At 36.2% G+C, this 22781-nt stretch overlaps 1 protein-coding gene across 2 annotated transcripts in view; it reads right to left on the bottom strand.

The window, feature by feature from the left end:
* The window catches only part of FBXL17 (F-box and leucine rich repeat protein 17), a 181822-nt gene that overhangs the window by 44578 nt on the left and 114463 nt on the right, over positions 1-22781 (bottom strand). The window lies entirely within an intron of this gene.

Below are 22781 nucleotides of genomic sequence, written 5' to 3'. Positions count from 1 at the left end.
TTGTAAAGAAAATTTTGGAATGTGCTGAGATGAGTAGATTGACTTTTGAAATTAGAGAGCAAGAAGATAAACAATTTTATTTAGTTTGGGATCTTTTCTATCAATGGTTGAATGATGAAATATTAAAATATAAAAGTTAGATAATAAGGAATAATAATGACTTTATTTTCCCTTTCCTTTTATTGGTTTTTGATACTATATCTATATAATAGTTTTCTTTGTTTCTTTCTTTTTCATATTTGGGATAGAATTGGTATGATTATAAGATTTGTTTTAGAATAAAATATTTAAAATATAGTTATCTCATAAAGGCATGACCGAATAAAAGTTTAGTCAATTTTTTTTTTTCTTTAATAGCGATACTAGGATTTATAAATTTGTATTGATAAGAGTATTATATAAAGTAACTGTAATTGTGACTATGAGGTGAATGCACAAACCGATGGACCAACCGACTTACGGTGTGTACAAAAATATGGGGGGAGCTGATACTTTTATGTTTTGTTGTTGTGTTTTTATGTTAAAAAAATAATAAAAATTTATAAAAAAAAAAAAAAAAAAGATGATACCTAAAACATGGTCAGAGGCTTACATTACACTATTCCAAAAAGAGGAGGCGGACCTACTGCAAATCAAGAATTATAGACCCGATTTCTTTACTAAATGCAGATTATAAAATTTTTGCTTCAATATTAGCAGAAAGACTTAAAAAGTACTTGAATAACTTTATCCACCCAGACCAAAATGGGTTTTTGCCAAAGCGACAAATCAGAGACAATATGAGAGTAATTCTGGACACCCTGGAATACTATGAGGCGCATCCTGAAAAGCAAATGGCTTTGATATTTTTAGATGCTCAAAAGGCATTTGATAACGTGAATTGGAGATTTATGTTACTTTTAATGGAACAGATGGGCTTTGCTAGAAGATTTATTTAGGCAATAGAAGCAATTTATAATGAACAAACAGCTAAGGTAATGATGGAGGGAGAATTTACAGATCCTATTAATATAAGAAAAGGCACAAGACAAGGTTGTCCTCTTTCTCCCTTGATATTTGTATTGACTTTGGAAGTGTTGAATAGAAATATCAGAGAAGATAAAACTATAAAAGGAATGAAAATTAAAAAGGAAGAATTTAAACTACAAGCCTTTGCAGATGACCTAGTCTTTATCTTGGAAGACCCTATAGAAACAGCCTCGAAACTGTTGGAAAAGATAGAGGTCTATGGGGAGGTGGCTGGTTTGAAAATAAATAGAGATAAAACAAAGATTTTGTCAAAGAATATGTTGCTGAAACAAAGGGAAGAGTTGGCAGAACTGTTAAAAATTCAAGTTACAAACAAGGTTAAGTATCTGGGGATATATTTGACATCAAGATGTAGTACATTGAAGGAGAATAATTATATTAAACTTAAACAACAATTAGCTCAAGATTTGAAAAAATGGGAGAACTTACAATTGTCATTAATAGGAAGGATTTCAACAATCAAGATGAACATTTTACCCAGAGTCTTATTTTTGTTTCAAACAATACCAATTAGGCTTGGAAAAGAATATTTTGAGGATTTAAATAAAATTGTTTTGAAGTATATATGGCAAGGCAAGAAAGCAAGAATAAAGCTAAAGCTTTTACAGGATGCTAGATTTAGAGGAGGGTTTGGTCTGCCTAATTGGGAGTTGTACTACCAAGCTGCAAACTTAGCGTGGGTTAAAGAATGGATAACATTAAGGAAAACCAGATTGTTGACATTAGAAGGTCATGATTTGTTGTTGGGCTGGCATGCTTTTTTATGGTACAAAGGAACTAAAACACAGGGGTATTTTAGAAGACATTATATACGGGAGTCTCTGTGGTTGAATTGGGAGAAGATAAAAAAACAGTGTTATTTGAAAATTCCAGTTTGGTTATCGACGATAGAAGCGTTTTCTTATCCTATAATTTATAAAAAGGAACAAACAGTTAACTATGGGGAATTATTAGATGAAAAGGGTGAACTTAAATCGATGCAAAAATTGGAAGAACAAGGTATACAGATGAATTGGTTTTCATATTTGCAAATACATTCAAAGTACTATGAGGATTCCAAAGCAGAGGGATTTTATGATAAGCAAACTGACTTGGATAAGATTTTGATGGGTACTGATGAAAAGGTGATTAAAAATTGTATGGTTATTTATTGCAAATTAAGCTTGAGGAAGAACAAGTTAAAGAAACTATGATTGCGTGGGGGAGGAATTTTGGATATGGGATTGATTTAGAGAAATGGCAGAAATTATGGTCGCAAAATTATAAAATGACAATGTCTACAGCCTATAAAGAAAACTTGTATAAGATGTTTTACAGGTGGCATTTTCCCCGACAAGGATAGCAAGAATGTTCAAGAACAAATCCGAAAAATGCTGGAAATGTCATCAGAAACCTGGTTCATACTATCACATGTGGTGGACTTGTGAGGATGCTAGAAAATATTGGACTAAAATCCACATGTGGCTGGAAAAAATGACAAAGAAGCATATAGACTTGAAACCGGAGTTTTTCTATTGGGAATACTACCAGATACTTATAGTAAAGAGTTGAAATATTTGATTGTAAATGTATTGACTGCTGCTAGGATTGTATTTGCAAAAATTGGAAAAATGAGAAAATTCCATTGCAAGAAGAAGTTGTAAAGAAAATTTTGGAATGTGCTGAGATGAGTAGATTGACTTTTGAAATTAGAGAGCAAGAAGATAAACAATTTTATTTAGTTTGGGATCTTTTCTATCAATGGTTGAATGATGAAATATTAAAATATAAAAGTTAGATAATAAGGAATAATAATGTCTTTATTTTCCCTTCCTTTTATTGGTTTTTGATACTATATCTATATAATAGTTTTCTTTGTTTCTTTCTTTTTCATATTTGGGATAGAATTGGTATGATTATAAGATTTGTTTTAGAATAAAATATTTAAAATATAGTTATCTCATAAAGGCATGACCGAATAAAAGTTTAGTCAAAATTTTTTTTTTCTTTAATAGCGATACTAGGATTTATAAATTTGTATTGATAAGAGTATTATATAAAGTAACTGTAATTGTGACTATGAGGTGAATGCACAAAACCGATGGACCAACCGACTTACTGTGTGTACAAAAATATGGGGGAGCTGATACTTTTATGTTTTGTTGTTGTGTTTTTTATGTTAAAAAAATAATAAAAATTTATTAAAAAAAAAAAAAGAGACTATTTAGGAAACCGTGAGAAAATGGCAAGCTAACATTCTTTTGGTCATAGAAGCTTTTAAAACATGAATACATTCTCCAAAGCATGGTAAATTGATTACATAATTTCACAAAAAAATCAGGATAAGTTACTCCAGGCATAATTGTTCCACCTTTATTTCATTTTAATGCAAATATTAAAAGTCAACCAACTTAGTTGGAAACTTACCCAAGGCTTTTTTCCTCCATTTCATAATCAATGTTTAGTAGAACTGACAATAATTATTGAAATAGGATGGAGAATAGAAAACAGGATGTCAGTTGAGGCCTACTCACATCAGTAGTAAATATCTAATACATGTAACATATAGTTTAGTCCATAAAAGGATGAGGTGAAGCTTTTTGACAGTCTGTGCATTAAAATGATTAATTCTTTTACTTCTGGCATCAGGCTGACAATGTGGCATCTTGCCAAATATCTTAAAATGTTTAGTGCAAGTAGTACAGAAAGTGAAGCAATTCCAAAATTACCTTAGAGAATATTCTGATTTTTCTGCTGAAAATCTGTCATTTCTTGATTACATGTTAGAAACCAGTATCTTGCTAAGTTGGTATCTCAGGTTTTTATCCATTAGATCATAAACTAATTAGAAATGCAATAAGACCTCAAATTTATCTAATTAAGACCCATGTCTCTCTCATGGGTAAATTGTTTAAGTACTTAATTCCAATAAAGCTTTAAAAGTTCAGATAAAATATGTCCTAATGTGACTATTATTCTCTCCTAATTCAAAAGAAAGCAAGAAAGTAAATTGTCTTTTGATTTCAAATACCATAGGAAAATGATAGCTACTCGGTCTGTTTATTCAAGAGTATCTAACGTGATAGTTATGGTGGGTGGCCTAAGAACAGAGAGACCCAGATAGATGTAGCTCTCTCTTCTGTGAAATTATAAATAATTGTAAAAGGCATTTAACTGGGTGTCAAAGTTTTCTGCATTCAGTGAAATAATCATGCTGTTTCTGTCTCATTTTTCTCTGATTAAAAAAAGTTGGTATATTCTGAATTTTGAACCCCTTTGGACACAATTAGAGAAATTCAGGATCTAATTCAGTAACTCAAATTATCCAATATTAGTTTATCTTAATTTTTTTCAAGCCATATGCTACTTTCAGTATGCAAGTATAGTGATAAGCAGAATAAATGATATACTCCAAAGGCAATGGATGAGATAATAGTAAGTAAGGTGACCAACCGTCCTCCTTTAGGGAGGACAGTCCTCCTTTTGTAAGTTCTGTTCTCTCTTGAAAAGTGTCCTCCTACATTTCTTCCTTTTTGATATTTGAAGACTAATCTGTAAATCTCCGTATTTGATTGATGCCAATCCGATCCGTTGTGTGTGATGTGACATATTTGTATTTAACATGACGATTTGTCAAGGCTCGGTACAGTGCTGTGAGACGCGATTATGAGATGCATGCGCTCCACACAGGAGAATTGCTTTGAGAGAGTGTGCTGCGTGCAAGAGTGTACCATGCACAAGAGTGCGCCACGTGCAAGTGGCTTTGTTTTTTTCTTCAATTTATTTGTGTCCCCCTTTTTATTGTAAAAAAGTTGGTCACCTTAATAGTAAGCAGATTTTATGTTTAAATATGTATAATCCACAGTTGCTAATTTAAAAATGGAGCATGTCACACGATGACCTCATGTTCTGTGACAGAGCCCCGCTTATTCAAGAGTATCTAATGTGATAGTTATGGTGGGTGGCCTAAGAACAGAGAGAACTAGATTCAATCCAGCTTCAGATATAGAAACTTACTGGGTAATTCTCGATTTGAGTGAATGTCTCTCAGTCCAAAGTACCAAAGATTATTGGGAAAGACTGGAGATTATTAAGATTATTGTGAGAAAATGAGAATACTATGTAAATATATCCTGAATTCCTGAAGGAGATATATTTGGCATCCACGGGAGTAGTCTCCCCTTCCTCTGTATATAAGAAAGTTCTAGCAAAAGTTGAATTATCCCCAGCTGCAAGAGTAAAAAAACATTAAATTAAAATGAAATCAAGGTGGAAAAAATTAATACAGGAGTGATTCATGAAGCCTGACACTGTCTGCATTTATTCTAAATGACAGTTTTATTTAAAACAGGGATCCCCAATACCCGGTACTGGTTCATGCCCGGTTAGGAACAAGGATCTGAGAAAATGGATGAGCGGGAGAAGCTTCATCTGTATTTACAATAGCTCCCCAATCACTGCCTCAGTTCCATCTCAGATCAGCAGGCATTAGATTCTCATAGGAGCACAAACTCCCATCATAAACTGTACATACGAGAGATCTACACTGTGCATTCCTCCTACCCAACTTCACTCCATGGAAAATTGTCCTCCATGAACCAGGTCCCTAGTGTAAAAAAGTTTGGGGTTTGCTGATTTAAAAGGGTAATTTCCTAAAGTTATCCTTTTAAATTAAAGTTATTCTAAACTGAATAGAATATAGATAAAATATGGATTTTATAATATATATGCTCTTAGTATTTCTTAACTCTCCCTATTTCTAAAATGTTTTTTGTCAGTGCTAAACATGTTCAATTATAATATGAAGAAACATATATTTTGAAAACTGTTAAAAAGCTTGTAGAAAAATGATATTTTAGAAAAGAAAGAACTTTAGATGAATTTGATTATTTTTCAATGCAGGGACTATTTCAGAGATTACAATAAAAAAGCAGCTGTAAAAGATTATTTTGAAGGTAAATTATATGGATTTTTTTGGCTGTTGTTCTATGAATACCATACCATGTATGAATACCATTATTCATCTATTATTCGAATTGGTCATGAAATGAAAGAACAGTTATAAAATGAAAGAACAGTTATGATCATGAGTCAACTACTGCAGGTTTAATCAATTTGATAGAAATTTATAAGTGCATGAATTTTGGTAAAGATTAATTGGGAAGGATTAAGGATCTTTGTGCATGGGTAGCCTTCCCAATCTAAATCAGCAGAGACAATATGATCTATTGGGACATTCTTTTCTAAATGTAAATTAGAAAATACAAAATAAAGCCTCAACAAATAATAGTTATAAGAATGTATATTATCATTTGTGTCTTCAGTCTGGAGGCTAATGATAAAAGTACAAGGTATGAGATCATGCAGAGAAATTTGTACAAGATGTGACATTGTGCAGAAAGGCAACCTTGGAGAAATACACAATGACCATTAGCAAAACATGAACTTAGTTTGGGGGAAAAAGAAAGGATAAGAATAGGGGTGGGATTCAAATTTCTTAACAACCAGTTCTCAGGGGATGGCCTAATTTTTGGGTGTGGCTTGGTGGTCATGTAACTGGCTGGGCATGGTTTGTATGTAAATATTGTAAATATTTATGTAGGTATTGATTTTTTTAATTAAAAAAGAGTAACTTTTACCCAAAATCAGGCAAAGCAGGCAGGCAGATTGAGATGCTTGCAGAATCACATATTCACTCAGAGGTCTACCTTTCTGCAATCTACTGCCCAAGTCTGCACTGAAAAATAGAAGCTTCAGTCCTAAGGAAGGTTCAGCTCTGCTTTTAGATTAGATAGAAAGCAAGAAATGCAACGATTTCCTGCTTTCTAGCTAATCTAAATCTCCCGGCACAGCAGAATAGCTGATGGTCGGGGGGGGGGGGGAATAGCAACTTACCAAAAATTAGGTGAAGGCACAACACAGATAAGTTGGATGGCGTGCATGCCAGGGAAGGAGGGGAGGGGCAAGGCCACTCAGTGGAGCGATTTGCTGGTTCTCCGAACTGTGCAGAATCGTAACAACCAGTTCTATAGAACTAGTCCGACCAGGTAGAATCCCACCCCTGGATAAGAAAGAAACTAAGATTGCCCTGCTGTGGTACACTTTGGTATAAGAGGAAAGGAAGGAAAACTATGTTAGCCTTTCAGAATTCTCTTGTTATTGTCTATCAATAAAATTCTAGTTTGTTTTGTGTTGCCCTTTTCCTGATCTGGCCTACCTTGAAGGGCTAGAAACACTATTCTGTTAGCAATTGCACAAGAGACAATAGAGACGAGTGTATCTAAACCAAATAGACCATAACCAATTAACATCACATTAGTTAACTGAGCAATTCATTGCTAATAAATATACTATCTAGAAGTAAATATATTTTCATACTAAAAAAGTTACATAATATTTTGTAACTCAATTTTAAGCCATAAACCAGCTACTGAGATTTCAGATATCATGTTATAGCTATTTTAGCCTTTTGCAATTCAATAGTAATTGTAGATTACTTATTTGATAACACATAACCACATTAAAACTTTTGTTATCAATTGAAACTGAAAATTTACTTCTTAGAAATGAATTGAAACTAACTTTTTGATTATTTTCCTTATATTATTTTCCTTGCACCTTCCTTTGTCCCAACTCTTTTAAAAAAATCTTAAATCAGAAATTGCTTTGTATCTCAGACATTTTCTGAAAACTATATATAAACTCAACTATGATTTACTGTAAGCCAAACTCCAGAAAGCTATTTTCTTTGAAGAATTTAGAGCCCATCCCATTGCCAGTCCAGAGCTTTACCGTCTATGTGATTTTTTTTCCTTTGCAGCTCTTTCCTCATTTTGCAGTCTCTGTAGTTATGGACCATTTCTCTTTAATGAATTGTCGTTGTTGTTGTTAGTTGCAAAGTCGTATCCGACCCATCATGACCCCACGGACAACATTCCTCCAGGCCTTCCTGTCCTCTACCATCCCCCAGAGTCCATTTAAGCTCACGCAGACTGCTTCAGAGGTTCCATCCAGCCACCTCATTCTCTGCCATCCCTTCTTCTTTTGCCCTCAATCATTCTCAGCATCTGGCTCTTCTTCAATGAATCCTTCCTTCTCATTAGGTAGCCAAAGTACTGAGTTTCATCTTCAGGATCTGGACTTCTAGAGACCAGTCAGGGTTGATATCCTCTAGGACTGATTGGTTTGATCGCCTTGCAGTCTAAGGGACTTGCAAGAGACTTCTCCAGCACCATAGTTCAAAGGCCTCAATTCTTTGTGCTCAGCCTTCTTTATGGTCAAAATTTCACAGCCATACATTGCAATTGGGAAAACCAAAACTTGACTACATGCACTTTTGTTGGCAGGGTTATGTCTCTGCTTTTTAGTACGCTGTCTAGATTTGCCATAGCTTTCCTCCCCAGGAGCAAGCATCTTTTAATTTCTTGATTGTAGTCCCCATCTTGGAGCCCGGGAAAATAAAATCTGTCACTTCTGTCATTTCTTCATTATCTATTTGCCAGGAATTTAGAGGGCTGAATGCTACGATCTTTGCTTTCTTAATGTTGATTTTTAAGCCAACTTTTGCATTCTCCTCCTTTACCCACATCAGAAGGCTGTTTAGTTCCTCTTCACTTTCTGCCATTAGAGTGGTATCATCTGCATATCTGAGATTTTTGATATTTCTCCCGGCAATCTTAATTCCAACTTGTGATTCATCTAGCCCTGCCTTTCTCATGATGCGCTCAACATATAAGTTAAATAGGCAGGGCAATAGTATACAACCTTACCAAATTCCTTTCTCAATTTTGAACCAATCAGTGGTTTCATGTCCAGTTCTCACTGTTGCTTCTTGACTCGCATATAGGTTTCTCAAGAGACAAGATGGTCTGGTATACCCATTTCTTTAAGAACTTGCCGCAATTTGTTGTGATCCACACAATCAAGGGCTTTAGCAATCAATGAAGCTTTAACTAATAAATTCTATCAAAATCATTTGTACTAACTGTTCTGCTTGGTGTGTGCTACAAGTTGTATTCATTCTTCTTTCTAGATTAGCTTCTCTGCAGGTCAGCTCACCTAATTGGAAAAGTCTAATGCAGAGATCCTTTGCATGCACCACCACTGAAACTATTGTGTCTAAAAAATGATTTCACAGAGACTTACTATTGGGTCAAAAGGATATAGAAAAACATCAATGTTGAACAGTGGCTTTTTCCATCATTAAAGCTTGAAAAATTGCTTTCATGGCTTCTTTACAACACAGTATGCTTTTGGAATCTCCACAATCCTGAACCCTCCATTTGCAGCTTTATTTCCATTGACAAGACATATTTGAACGCTGGCCTAGTAGACATGCAATACTGCTTTCCTAACCATATCTGGTTAAAGTATTGTTCCTCTAACTGTTGCTTTTCAGTGAGTTCAATAACAACTTTCAAAATTCTCAGCCAGCATAGAAAAGAATATGGATGATTTATAAAATGAAATAATTTTGCACGTTCTCAAGCTGCTTCAAATACACTGTCACACATTTCATTTTAGTATCCAACAATCAGAATAAACTCAATCATTATTATTATGGAAATGAAGAAGAAGCTAGAATGAAGGAGGACTTGCTGCCCTACCTCTCATGGATTCTGCTCAGTTTATAGCATTACTGTATGCTTCATTGAAGGACACTTGACTGATCATGGACTTATAAAAAGAAGCTGTGCCTGCCCTTGTGGTATTAATGAGGTTCTGAATACAGCAACAGTTTACTTTGTTAATGAAATCTTGCTTATATAAATTCTTAGAATTTGCAAGGTCTGCTTGTTTGTGCACTCTGCTCCTTTGGTTCTTGCAGTAAAGTTATCAATGTTTGTTGCAGAGCCCATCGCTCATTAGAACTGACAGGGAGGGAGTGGCTCAAGGTCATCTCTGCTTATAGGAGGACTAAAATCTGTGTCCCCCTGCTCATAGTCTAGTATATTTTAAAACACATTAAGAAAATAGAAAAGAGTCATGGTGGTGCAGTGGTTAGAATGCAGTATTGCAGGAGTTTGATCCTGATTGGCTCAAGGTTAACTCAGCCTTCCATGGTCAGTAAAATGAGGACCTAGATTGTTGGGAGTGATATGCTGACATTGTAAACTGTTTAAAGAAGGCTGTAAAGTACTGTGAAATGGTGTATAAGTCTAAGTGCTAAGTGCTATTGCTATCCTGGTGAATCAAGGCCAGCTCCCTCTTGGCCTAACTTTTTGTTTTTGACAGTGGCCAACCAGATACCTCTGGGATACATGCAAGCAGACAATAGTGACATCCACTTCAGCAAAATTAAAGAGGATAATTATATGAAATGGATGCAACAAATTAAACTAGATTTGGAGAAATGGAAAGATCTGCAATTGTCATTAACAGGAAGAATAGCTACTATAAAAATGAATGTTTTACCAAGACTATTATATTTATTACAAAAAATTCCAATAAAATTGGGAAAAATATTTTAAAGAACTAAATAAAATAACAGTAAGATATATTTGGTTAGGGAAAAATGCAAGAATAGATTTGAAAATGTTGCAATATTCAAAGAGGGGGCTTTGGGTTGCCAGATTGGGAATTGTATTATCAGGCCTCAGTCCTTACATAGGTGAAAGACTGAATTAATTTGAGACACAAAAGACTATTAACTTTAGACGAACACGACCTTCAACTAGGTTGGCATGCTTTTTTATGGTATGGGAAGAATAAGATGCATAGCTACTTTCAAAGACATTATGTTAGAAATGCATTGTTATCAATACGGGTTAACATTAAAGAACAACGCTGTTTCAAAATACCAGTCTGGCTTTCCACAATGGAAGCATTGATACATCCTAATGTTATTAATATGGAAAAAGTTGTAAGATATACAAATATTTTGAATGAAAAAGGGGAACTAAAAACCAAGCAGGAACTTAGTAGCCAAGGGATGGATATTGCATGGTGGCCACAAATACAGATAAAATCTTGATATGAAAAATATGCTAAAATGTATGGTTTTAATAAAGAATTAACAGAATTGGACCAGATATTAATTGGAACGGATGAAAAACTGATAAAAGAAAATATATTGTTACTTATTGAATATTAAACTTGAAAGTGAGCAGGTAAAAGGACACAATGATTGTTTGGGCTAAACATTTTGGATATGCAATAGAACTGGACAAATGGCAGAAATCGTGGGATAGAAATGTTGAATTGACTATGTCAACCACATATAAAGAAAACATGTATAAAATGTTCTATAGATGGAATTTTGCACCAGCAAGACTGGCAAAAAATGTATAAGGATAGATCCACTAAATGTTGGAAGTGCAATCAAATACCTGGTTCATATTACGATATGTGGTGGACATCCTCAAAAGCTAAAAAATACTGGACAAAAATACATACATACTTGGTTGGAAAAAATGATAAAACATAATATAGATCAATGATGGCAAACCTTTTAGGCACCAAGTGCCCAAACTGCAACCCAAAACTCACTTATTTATTGTGAAGTGCCAATACGCAGGGTGGGATCCAACCGGATAGCTGACAAGCACTGCGCACAGATGCGCAGCATTTGAAAATTCTCTTCTTTCCTGTTTTTTCAATCAATTTCAAAAACAGCCAAGAGTCCAGGCAGGTAGTTGGGCCAAATCAGAAGCCAAGAAGATCAGCAGAGAGATCCGGTTCTCTTTCTGCTGATCTTCCCAGCTACTACCTCAGCAGAACCCCACCCCTGACAATAAGGCAATATAACCTGAATAATGTTTTAGTTTAGAAAAAAACTCATGCGAGATAAACTTCTTTTTTCTGAAAAAAAAAAACCCCACAATAACAGTGCTTTCAATGATACAAATAACTTTTTATTGAAGTTAAAAGTTTGCATTTGGCATGCTTTTGATTAATGTGACTTTTGCTCTTGTATGCATGCTGATAATTTTCTATCCTTGGTTCATATTTTGTAAGTTTGAGAGCAACACATCCTGCATTCATTTTTGGGTATTCAAAGACAGTCTTGGAGTCTACAAAAACATAAAATTCTGGAATTAAAGCTCCATTTTTAAGCTAAAACTTAATTCACACCTGCTAGTTTTACTTTAAACAAATAGCTTTGAGTAGTGTGAACAATTGACAGTGTGAGCCTCCCAAGGTCTGAAAAATATATCATTGATTTTTCTTTGGCATTTAAACTAGATATCCAATTTTAAAAAGTGCATCAAGGAGGGACTGGAAAGCCAATTCATACTGAACTGTATTGGGGTTTTTTGTTATTTTTTGAATAAAATGAAAAGAAAGCAATCCAGTATTTGTACCTAGTTTGCGGAAAGAGATGAAATCTACTTAAGTGTAGAGAATGGTCCATTCCATCTCTTTTCCCACACTAGGTACAAATACTGGATTACTTTCTTTCCATTTTATTCAAATAAGAACAAAAAGAGACCCCCCTCCTCTTTCAGGTGGGGTAAAATGAGGAGTGGGCTCTTGCTTAGATAATTCCCCTTTCCCATAATAAGCAACATTTCATCTCTCCCTCTCCCTCTCTCTGTCTCTCTTTCTCCCTTTTTCTTTCATTTCCCTTTTTCTTTCATTTCCCTTTCTACCTCTTTTTCTTTCTCCCTCTCTCTTCCCTTTTCTTTTATCTCCCTTTCTCCCTCTTTCTGTCTCCCTCTTTCTCTCTTTCACCCTCTCTCTTCCTTTTTCTTTTATCTCCCTTTCTCCCTCTTTCTCTCTCTCTTTCCTTCTCCCTATCTTTCTCTCTGTCTCTCTCTTTCTCCCTTTCTCCTTCTCTTTCTCCCAGTTCTCTGGCTACACACACTGTTGCCTGGAGATGAATTGAGGGTGGGGAGGGCGAAACCCTCTGTAGCCATCCCCACACGGCTCCTGAACTGACACCTGTGACAGAGGGAGACCAAGAGCAGGAAACCGAGCTTTGGATTGCGGTGGGCGTTAAAGTACCCAGTAGTGGCACTTCCTTAGCCATGACTCCTGGGCGAGAGAAAAGACGTCGGGCTCCGCCCCCACAAAAGGAAACAGCAGCGATCGCAGACAGACCCAGCTGGCTGTGAAGGTGGGATGCTTCTCCCATCTCCCCAACTTTTCCTCCTCGCTTTTCCCCTCAGCTGCAGGGCTAGCCAATCACCTCAAAAATGCGGATCCTCCTGTACATGGAGAAGAGGCGCTGAAAGACGAGGCGGGAGGGAAGGGGCTTTTGGAATATAAAGGGGATTAAATTGCAACCTTTCTCCGTGCTCAAGAGGAGTCACTTCACGTGAACGTGGCTTTCTTTCCTGCTTAGAAATAGAGGTCTGGCTGATTGGGATTTTTTTTTGTTTTGAAGCTAAGCTAAATGGGAGCTTTAAACGAGACATAGGGGTGACCAGGCAGGTGGGCAGGAGTGGGGCCAAGCAGGGCAGGGGTGATTTTTTCCTGAAGTCTCCCGAGCAAATCCGCATCGTGGCTGCTGCCTCCTTCCTCCGCGCATCGAGGACGCTGAGCAGCAGAGAGACGAGCGCGGAACTCCTGAGTTGCAGGAAGCGGCTGCCAGAGATGCCCAAGATGTTGTGAAGGGGAGGCTTGACCTCCCCAGGAGCTGCAAAGGAGAGGGTGCAATCTCCCATGCTCCCCACCCCATGAGCCACAACACACTCGCTGCCTCTCGCCAAGCTGCCTCCTTCCTGATGGGCGTGCGAGCACTTCTGGTGAGGAAAAGAAGTGCGGTGGGACGAGACTTAGCAGGTACCAGAGTGGAGGCGAGTGCTTTGAGGCTCCTGGGGCAGGTTGGGGGAGCGTGGGAGATCACACTCTCCCTTCGCTGGCCAGGGGACACCTGGGAAGAGCTCCAATGCTGCGATCTCCCACGCGGTACCCTCCCTCTCCGTTTATCATCCATTACCAACACAGGTGCGCTGCAGACCACAGGCCTTTCCTGGTGGCAGCAGCAGCGGCATGAGCGGGTCAGAGGGGCAGGGATACCCACTCCTCCTGTCAGACTCGCACTCCAGGCAGCATCCAGCCAGCCATGGCTGCCCTCCCCCCCGCACCCCAGCTCACGTGAATCCCAGGCCTTTCCTGCAGCGTTGTTAAAAACCACTGGGGGCATGAGGTGGGCACAGGAGAGAAATCAGTGGCAGTGCTCCTGGCTTGCAATGGGGAGGATGCAGGCACAGACAGCAAATGAGCCAGGAGTGGAAGTAGCTGGGCCTGGGCTGTGGCAAGCAAGGTGGGGGTCACAAAGTCAACAACTTACCAAAAGTTATGCAGTCAAGCGAGGAGTCAGGGCAAGCAGCCAGGAAGGCAGGCAAGCAAACACGCAAGCAAGCGGTAATGACAACAAGCAAGGAGCAGGAACCAGAGCAGCCAAAGAACCGTTAGGCGGTGCGCTTGACTCTGGAGGTGGGAGAGGCAGATAGGGTGGGGCGGGCCAAGCTAGTGAGGCAAAAAGTTAATGTTTTTGCAAATAGGATGGGGGAAGGTCAGTGTGATCTACAGTCCCAAAAATCAGCTGGGAGGTGCGCATGTGCAGTAGAGCTGAGTTGGGCTGACCACTGGCGTGCCTGGAGAGAGAGCTCTGCTTGCCATCTGTGGCACGTGTGCCACCTGTGGCACACATGCCATAGGTTCGCCATCACAGATATAAATTGTTATTATAGTATGAATGTTATTGTGATGCAAACATTTTGATTATGATTGCCTAAAAACAATTGTACCCAGAAAACACACTGTTTTATTGAAATTGAATTTTTATATGTTATACAAATAAAATAAATTAAACATTAAAAAAATAGTGACATACACTTCTACATTGTTCTACATACATTGTTCATCCCAAGATATTCGAGGTATGTTACTTCTAGTTTGCCTTCCTTTATATACATTTAACACTATCAAAGTTAGTGGCAGTCATTATACCATGTGACAATAATTTCCACTGGCTAGTTTATGTTTTAGAACAGACTTTGGCAATCTGGTGTTTAAACAGTTGAAATTATATTTCCCATCATTCAACTATAATTATGCTGACTGGAATTAATAAGAATTTGCCATTCAGAAATTCTGGAAAATTCACATTGGCTATGCCTGCCTAAGAATAAGCTGCTGAAATTTAAATAACTGTATTTTTTCAAACTTGTAAAGGAATAATTTTATCAAATATTCAGGTCATGTTCCTTCTAGGTTATTTATAATTAAAAAACTAGAAGGATCATGACCTGAACATTTGATAAAATTATTCCTTTACAAGTTTGAAAAAATACAGTTATTTAAATGGTATTTAAATGGTATTTAAAAACACCATAACATAAGCTATGCAAATTAAAATTATTTTGTTTTATGGAGCACCAGGAAGACAGATATAAAAGTGAGAAAATGAAAATGGTAACACGAATAGAATAAATCAAAATATTCAGGCTGAATATTTGGCAGGCTGAAAATCCAGATTAATGAATGGATTTAACACAATAATTACTTATACCCAGCATCCTTGAAAGAGGTTATTGTTTAACAGGACATATCGAGGCTGGTTTCCAGACTTTTGGTGGCGCTTCCGCCACTGATAGTTCAGAGACCGCGATTGTGCGCGGCTCTGGTCAGTGTTTCCCTTGTCGGAAGGGTCCCTATGGGACTGGTGTCATCCTGACCCACCTTGGAGGGGTGGGTGAAGAGGGGAAGACCATCAGTGGGGTTGAGGGGAGCTGCATCTCCTCTCCCTGGCTAGGTATTACTCCCCTAGAAGACAGGGAGAAATGGCAGTCTAAAATGGCTGCCCTGAACATGGAAAGCTGCCGGACTTGATTTTGTGTTGGAGCGGTATGGTGAGAGACATGCAACCAGATAAAAGAACTTGATTTTCTCTTAACAACTCCAAGAAGTAGAAAGAAAGTGCCCCCACATAAGAGTAACACAGCGGCAAACAGAAAAAAAGAGGAAAATACAAGGTAAACAAAAATTGGTTCATAAAAAGCTACAATGAACCCAACTTCGAATACTATAAATTGGCATTAATTAGGCTTTGGATTAAATGCTGGACTTGTCTGGATTTGGTTAACATTAAGAAAATTAATTGGGGAAATGGTTGGAAACTAATGTTTAATATAATTAAAAGAGAAAGGAAAAATACTTTAAAAAGTGGAAAGTGATACAGAGCGCCAAGTGATACAGAGCGCCATCTAATGGTCAAAGATTTTTTTTTCCTACAAATTATATGGAAATTTACTGGCACTTGCTCAACATCTAGCAACTTTGACATCAACACACAGTGGAAAGCCAAATGGGCTGCTGAACGCCCAGATACAGGCAGCTATGTAGATGAACCTACACAAAATATGCCAGGTTTTGCCCTTCCTTGCCAGCATTGGTCAACTCTGAATAGGATCCATACCCAACATGGTGTCTAACAGGACTCATTGTTTAAGTGGGTCTTGACTCTGCCCCTCAGTGTGACTGTAGTGCTTCTTGACAACATATCCATCACATTGTGTCCGAATGTCCATCAAGAACTTACACTGGCTCTGTGTCTGATTTTTTTCAACATAGACCACCCTGTCCTTGAATGGCTGGGTGGATTGGACATTAACATTTGAACCACTATAAGTCAACGTAATTGCCATATGCTAAATAAATACATACATTTAATAAATAATAAGCAGAATTAGAAATAATTGCTTGAATAAGAGATTATTCTTTTATTACTTGGGCAGTTATCAAAGAAATTTTGGGAATTTTATTATTTTTTATCTGGGTAACACTGAATATGAAGAGTACTTCTATAGTAAGTACAATAATGTTTCTTATTCGTTTATTATTTCTAACAGTTTTTTCCATTTCCAACATCCGCTTATGTTTGGTATCTCAGGTACAACAGCTATTTATATTTGGTATATATAAAATTAATGTCTGCTAAAAATTTTGACACTTATGTTTTAAATTAATTAAACATTGATTTATTTTTTAAATGTTATTTTTAAACATTACTATTATAACATTATTAAACATAACATTGCAGAAAATTTTACCTAAGCCTATGCAAAGAATGCCATTTTATCCTAAACATAACATAGGGGCCTAACTTAAATAGTCCAAAATTATTCAACAATTATAAAATGGGATATGTGAATGAAAGCTTATAATACTACATTAATTTTTATTCAACTATAAGATATATATTAAATGCGTACAAAAATATTCCCGAGGAAGTTTTTTAAAAATGTTCTACATTTGTTTTTCCAAACAGTTTTTCCTTACAATACAATGTTGAATTTCAGGACCTATGTATTATTGAAATTTGTGCAGATCTTCTACCTAATTTTTGGGTTGTTGTTAAACCAAGTATTTATATTTTATAGAAGCATTTTATATGAGCTCTTAGCATTTTGTAATTCGATGCAATGTTTTAGTATGTACACTTAATAAATAAGCATGAATAGAGCAATTGATGAAAGAGAATTACAAATAAACTAGGCCATTAACTTAACTAGGTCAGAAAGATCCTGACATTTCAAAAACTAGACTGTTTCTAATTGACTTTGGAAAAACTATTATATACATTTAAATTGCTTTGGAAACATTTTAAACTACACTCTGCATTGTTCTTTGCCTTCTTCTAAACAATTTGAAATGTTAATTCATGGATGTTTAAGATTTGAAAGAAATGATTTCTAGATAACTGTAACTGGATAATAAAGAGCTTATTCATTTTTTTCTTGCACATAGAAACAAGCAATGTTATATACTTTAGGATCCTAAACTGAATTTCAACGACAGGTCTCATTAGAGGAGTCAGAAGAAGAGTATCTCTCCCATAAACAATATGATGGGACATAACTTACAGAAACCTATACCAAAGCAGTCATCACCAAGGTCAACAACTACTGGGTTTGATATTGGAATTTCTGGACATCTGGTGACACGTGGGCCACATGACTCAGGACTGGTGCCTGAAAAACCAGGACCAGCAACTGCAGGATTACTGGAAGAAAAAGAGTTTACCCATTGGAAATATACAAAGATTGGAACAGTGGTGGTATTCAGCCAGTTCACAATGGATCGGGCAAACCGGTAGCAAGAATTTGGCATGGGTCGCCAAACCGGTAGTAAGTTCTGGCTGGCCACGCCCCCCACCTGGTCGGAGGGCTCGCTTACCCTGTGGGAAGGGAGAGGCAAATGATTTATATTAAAATTCTGCTGGAGGAGATTGCTTAGAGTTTACAAGATCAGAGATTAAACTGTAATAAGACTTCTAAGAAATCATTTTGGAATTGTGTAATTGAACTCTACCCCAGGAAGAGAAAGTATTAAAAGAAGAAAGTGCTAAATGAAACAATTTGGGTTGATTTGGATTGCTTGATGACTTTGGAACTTTTGCAAACTATTTTTTGAAAGTCTAAAAACACTTGGTTTGTTTAAAAAAATAAAAATAAAACAATGGCATTATCTGTGGAAGAATTGAAAATGGAATTTAAAAAGCTAAAAGAAGAGGAACAAGAAGGCAAGGGCTCTTTTGGATGTTTTCCACTTCTTAAATGGCGATTTCTACCTATCAGGAAATACAGCAATCAGAAAGCGGGATGAAGAAGGAGAAGCCATCTTTAATGGACAAACTATTTTAGTTGATGAAGAAAAGGGAAAAGGCGGAAAGAAAATGGAGAATTCAAGATTTAAAAAAACAACCAAGAAAGGGAAAAATAAGATGAAAAATCGATATAATGTCAGAAAGCAACAGAAAAGAGAAATACAACAGAGAAGGGAGATTAAAAGGGTGGAGATTGAGAGATGGGGGTAAAAAGATTAGATTTGACAAGAAAGGAAGGGAAAAAGGAAAAAGAAGTTATAAAGGCTTAAAACAAGATGCTAAAAAACAAGGGTTTTTTTTAGAGATAAAGGGTAAAATACGATTTAAAGAGATTCTGCAAAAGTACACAAGATTGTATTGTAGTATTTGTATTTGAAATAGAGTTAGAAAACTGGAATATTATATGTGTTAATAGAAAAATAAAATATCTAAGATTTAAAATATCTAAGATTTAATAATACCTAATATCTATGTGTAAAATATCTAAGATTTAATAATAGAGATTAACTAATTAATTTGTTATGGAATATTGTTTTTACTATATTATAAGCTTATTATGTTTTTTTTTAATTTTAAAATGTTATTTAGAATGTACTAAGCAGAATCAGAATGGAAATTATGTAGTATTTTAAGTGTTAAATTGGGGGAAAGATAGAAAGACTTCATACTTTAACCACTGATTACAGGAAAAATTTTGTATTAAAGAGAAAAGATAAATAGACAATTGAAAAAGAACGGACAAAAGATAAAAGTATAATGATTTAAATTGAGATGAAGTAAATAAAATAGAATTAAGAGAGTGAAAAGAGGGGAGAAGACATATAGAAAGTATAGAATGTTAAATAAGATTGAAATAGTATATAAGGTGAGCATGAATTTGATTTATGTCTGTACAAAAAGATGTAACCCGGGGTTAAGCCGCTTTCTAAAAAGAAGTTTTATGTTTTCATGTTACGTGTTTTGTTTGTTTATGTTTGCTTATTGAGAATTAAGATTGTTGGATGAGAACGTATGAAATTGTAAATAAGATAGATGAAAGTATAAGTTTAATGAATAAAATTGAATAGAAGTAAAGGGAAAAAGAGTGAGAAATTGGAAAAAGAGTGATAAGATATGAAATTGAATATATAAGATGCATATTAAATTGTGTTTGTATGGAAATGGGATAATTTGGAACTATGCTGTACTTAAATAAGATGTTTTATTTGCTTTCTTAAAAAATGTTCTATGTTCTTACGTTTTATGTTTTGTTGGTTTGTGTATTAATAAAATTTGTTCTAAAAAAAAAGATGGTCTTTGGAAATATCAAGTTGATGACGATCACTACAGCTTCCTGGGAATCCTTCAAGCTGACATCAAGCACACTGAAGTCAAGAAGAAGGTTAGTAGTAGTGAAGAAGGTCAGAAGAATGAAGAAGATCTTAAAGTCCCAAGTCAGTGATGAAAATATCATTAAGGTGATTGATGCCTGGATAATAATGCCTAGATAATTAGCCTGGATAAATAATCATTAGATACACAACTGGAATAGTCGACCGAACTCAAGCAGAGCTAAAAGCCCAGGATAGAAAAACCAGAAAAATAATGTTAATAATCATGCTCGTTCATCTGTGAAGCAACTTTGACAGACTATTTGGGTATGGAATGTTGCAAGTACAGCAGATAGATGAAGAAAAAAGGGCACTGGAAGAATGTCTGTAGGAAAGTGAGGAAGATGCACCATTAAAATTTACTAAATATATCATGAGGTCAAATTAGCCTATAAGAAAGACCAAATGAAGAGAAGAAAAGAGATATGGCAAGGCAAAGTATTACCTGGCCAGTATAATAAACAAATAAATAATAAACTATCAGGCAAAGCAGATAACAACAAGACCTGGCAATGACTAAGAGCAGGAAAATTCTTGAAAGAGATAGAGGGGCTGATTCTGTCTGCACAAGACCAAACCTTAAAGACAAACAAATATGAAATCAAAATTGAGAAGACAGCAACAAATAACAAACCCTGTCTCTGTAAAGAGGCTGAAGATATAGTGGACATCTATTCAGTTGCTGCAAGAAGATTGCAGACTGATTTCAAATAACAGCATGACAAACTCAGCAACAGTGGTGCACTGGAATATTTACAAGAAATAACTCTATAAACGAAAACTGGTGGGACCATCCAACAGCATGTGCGTGTGGTGTGCCTGCCTGCCTGCCTATCTTTCTATCATATGCTACCTATTCCCAGGTTAATCCATCTGGACCAAGCATCCCAGGAGAAATTGCTGATGTTCTGCAATGTACATAGTGCTGAGAGTGGCAGACGCTGAGGCTCACAGTGACAGAATAGTCTTACAGTATAGGCCCTTGCTTGGAAATCATACTCATTTCTAGCTTTTGGGACATTATTGAAAATGAATTTGTTCTGCAAATATGAAGAAGTATAATAAAACACCTAAGAGGGACTAAAGTGTGCTTAGTTTTTGTGATAGCAACCCTAATTTTAAAAATCATCTTAATTTTGCCCTGTCCACAGATAAATGTCCGCAGATTTTTTTTGTTTTGAGAAGCCTCTTTGGATATGCATAATTACCTATTCTTTGCCTTAGGCCTATCTGTAAAGTTCCACATTTCACATATTTTTCTTCATATAAATTACTTATATAAACTACCATATCTTTCGCACTATAAGATGCTCTGGACTATAAGACGCACATTACCTTTAGAGGAGGAAAACAAGAAAAAAAATCTGTCTCTACCTCCCAGCTTCCATTTGGTATTCATCTGGCTAGCGTCGTTGCAGCAAAGAGCCTGATCAGCTTCAGCACATTATCGCAGCTCCAGCACATGGTTCGTCAGGGCTCTGCTCCATTGCACCTACCACTGATCAACTGAGTTGAGCTGCCACCACCGCCAGGGAACACTGGAGCCTTAATGATCATGTAATCTCATGCTTTATTATTATAAAACTCAATGATCATGAGGTGTTGTGACTAAACTTGAACCATTGTTCCAATGAATCAAATTCCATAATGCAGTTAGTGGATATTAGGTGTTCTTATTTTGGTAGCTTCCAGCATAACAACAATTTTCAATAGAAAACAGGACACGATGTCATTTTAGATACGTGTTTATTTATAAAACTAAATATTATTATGGTATACTCAGCTTTCAGATAATAGGCGATAAGAGAATAGAGAATAAAGCTACTACATGGTTTTCTGGTTTGTAATATTACATATGCCATATTTTTCACACTATAAAACGCATTTCTCTCCCTCCACAAAAGTGGGTGGAAATGTCTGTGCATCTTATAGAGTGAATATTGCAGTGGGAGAGGTTAGTGTGCTGCTGCCACCGGGGAATGCTGGAGCCTTTGCTGCCGAGCAGCTGATTGGTGGTTGAATCGGTCTCCCGGAATACCTCCGATCAGTTGTTCTAGGCAGCGGGGATTGCCCTGGGTGCCTATTGCTGCCCACCGCCGATCACTGCTGCCTGGTCACCGTCCACCCTTTTGGTGCCAATCACCACCACCAATTGGCAGTGAATAGGCGGTGGCAATCAGGCAGATGCTGAACAAATCTAATTTATTAGAACAATGGATCAAGTTTAGCTACCACATCATATGATTATTGAATTTTATAATAATAAAGCATGAGATTACATGATCATTAACTGAGTTTTATAATAAAGCATGAGATTTAAACTGACAAATCAGTACTAAAATGAGGGAAGCTATAATGAGGCATGCAGCTTCAAATCATAATTTTCACTTGCAACTTCAAACTTGCTGCCTATATGTTCATTTTTTCCCTTTGAAATTACATATTCCATGTTTAAACAAAAAACATTGCCATTTTGTTTTTTAGTATTTAAATTATCAAAATTTTAAAACTATTTTAAGTTTAATAAATCATACAGAACTTTTCAGTAAGTTTAAAGTTTGACTGCATTTATCAATACTACTAAAGCTCCCTTTGTCATGACTTTTAACTGGGCAAATGGTGCATTATAGGATAACAATTTTTGAACCAAGGTGCCTCAAATGGGCTAACATACAAAAATGTATCCGAACTTTGGGAAAGAAACATAGAGGATTGAAATTAGGGGAAGTTGTGGCTGCTTCAGTGCTTCTGGCTATTACTGCTACAATCATGTGATCGTCATTTTCAACATATTGTGATAATTTCCCAGCTAATCTCGCAATTCCTCCCTCCTCCCCAGACCCAGC

Source organism: Pseudonaja textilis, chromosome 2 (assembly GCF_049901715.1).
Source record: "Pseudonaja textilis isolate UNSWEBS1 chromosome 2, rPseTex1.2, whole genome shotgun sequence".
In the NCBI taxonomy this organism is placed as follows: domain Eukaryota; kingdom Metazoa; phylum Chordata; class Lepidosauria; order Squamata; family Elapidae; genus Pseudonaja; species Pseudonaja textilis.
This window is presented reverse-complemented; position numbering and strand designations above follow the sequence as displayed.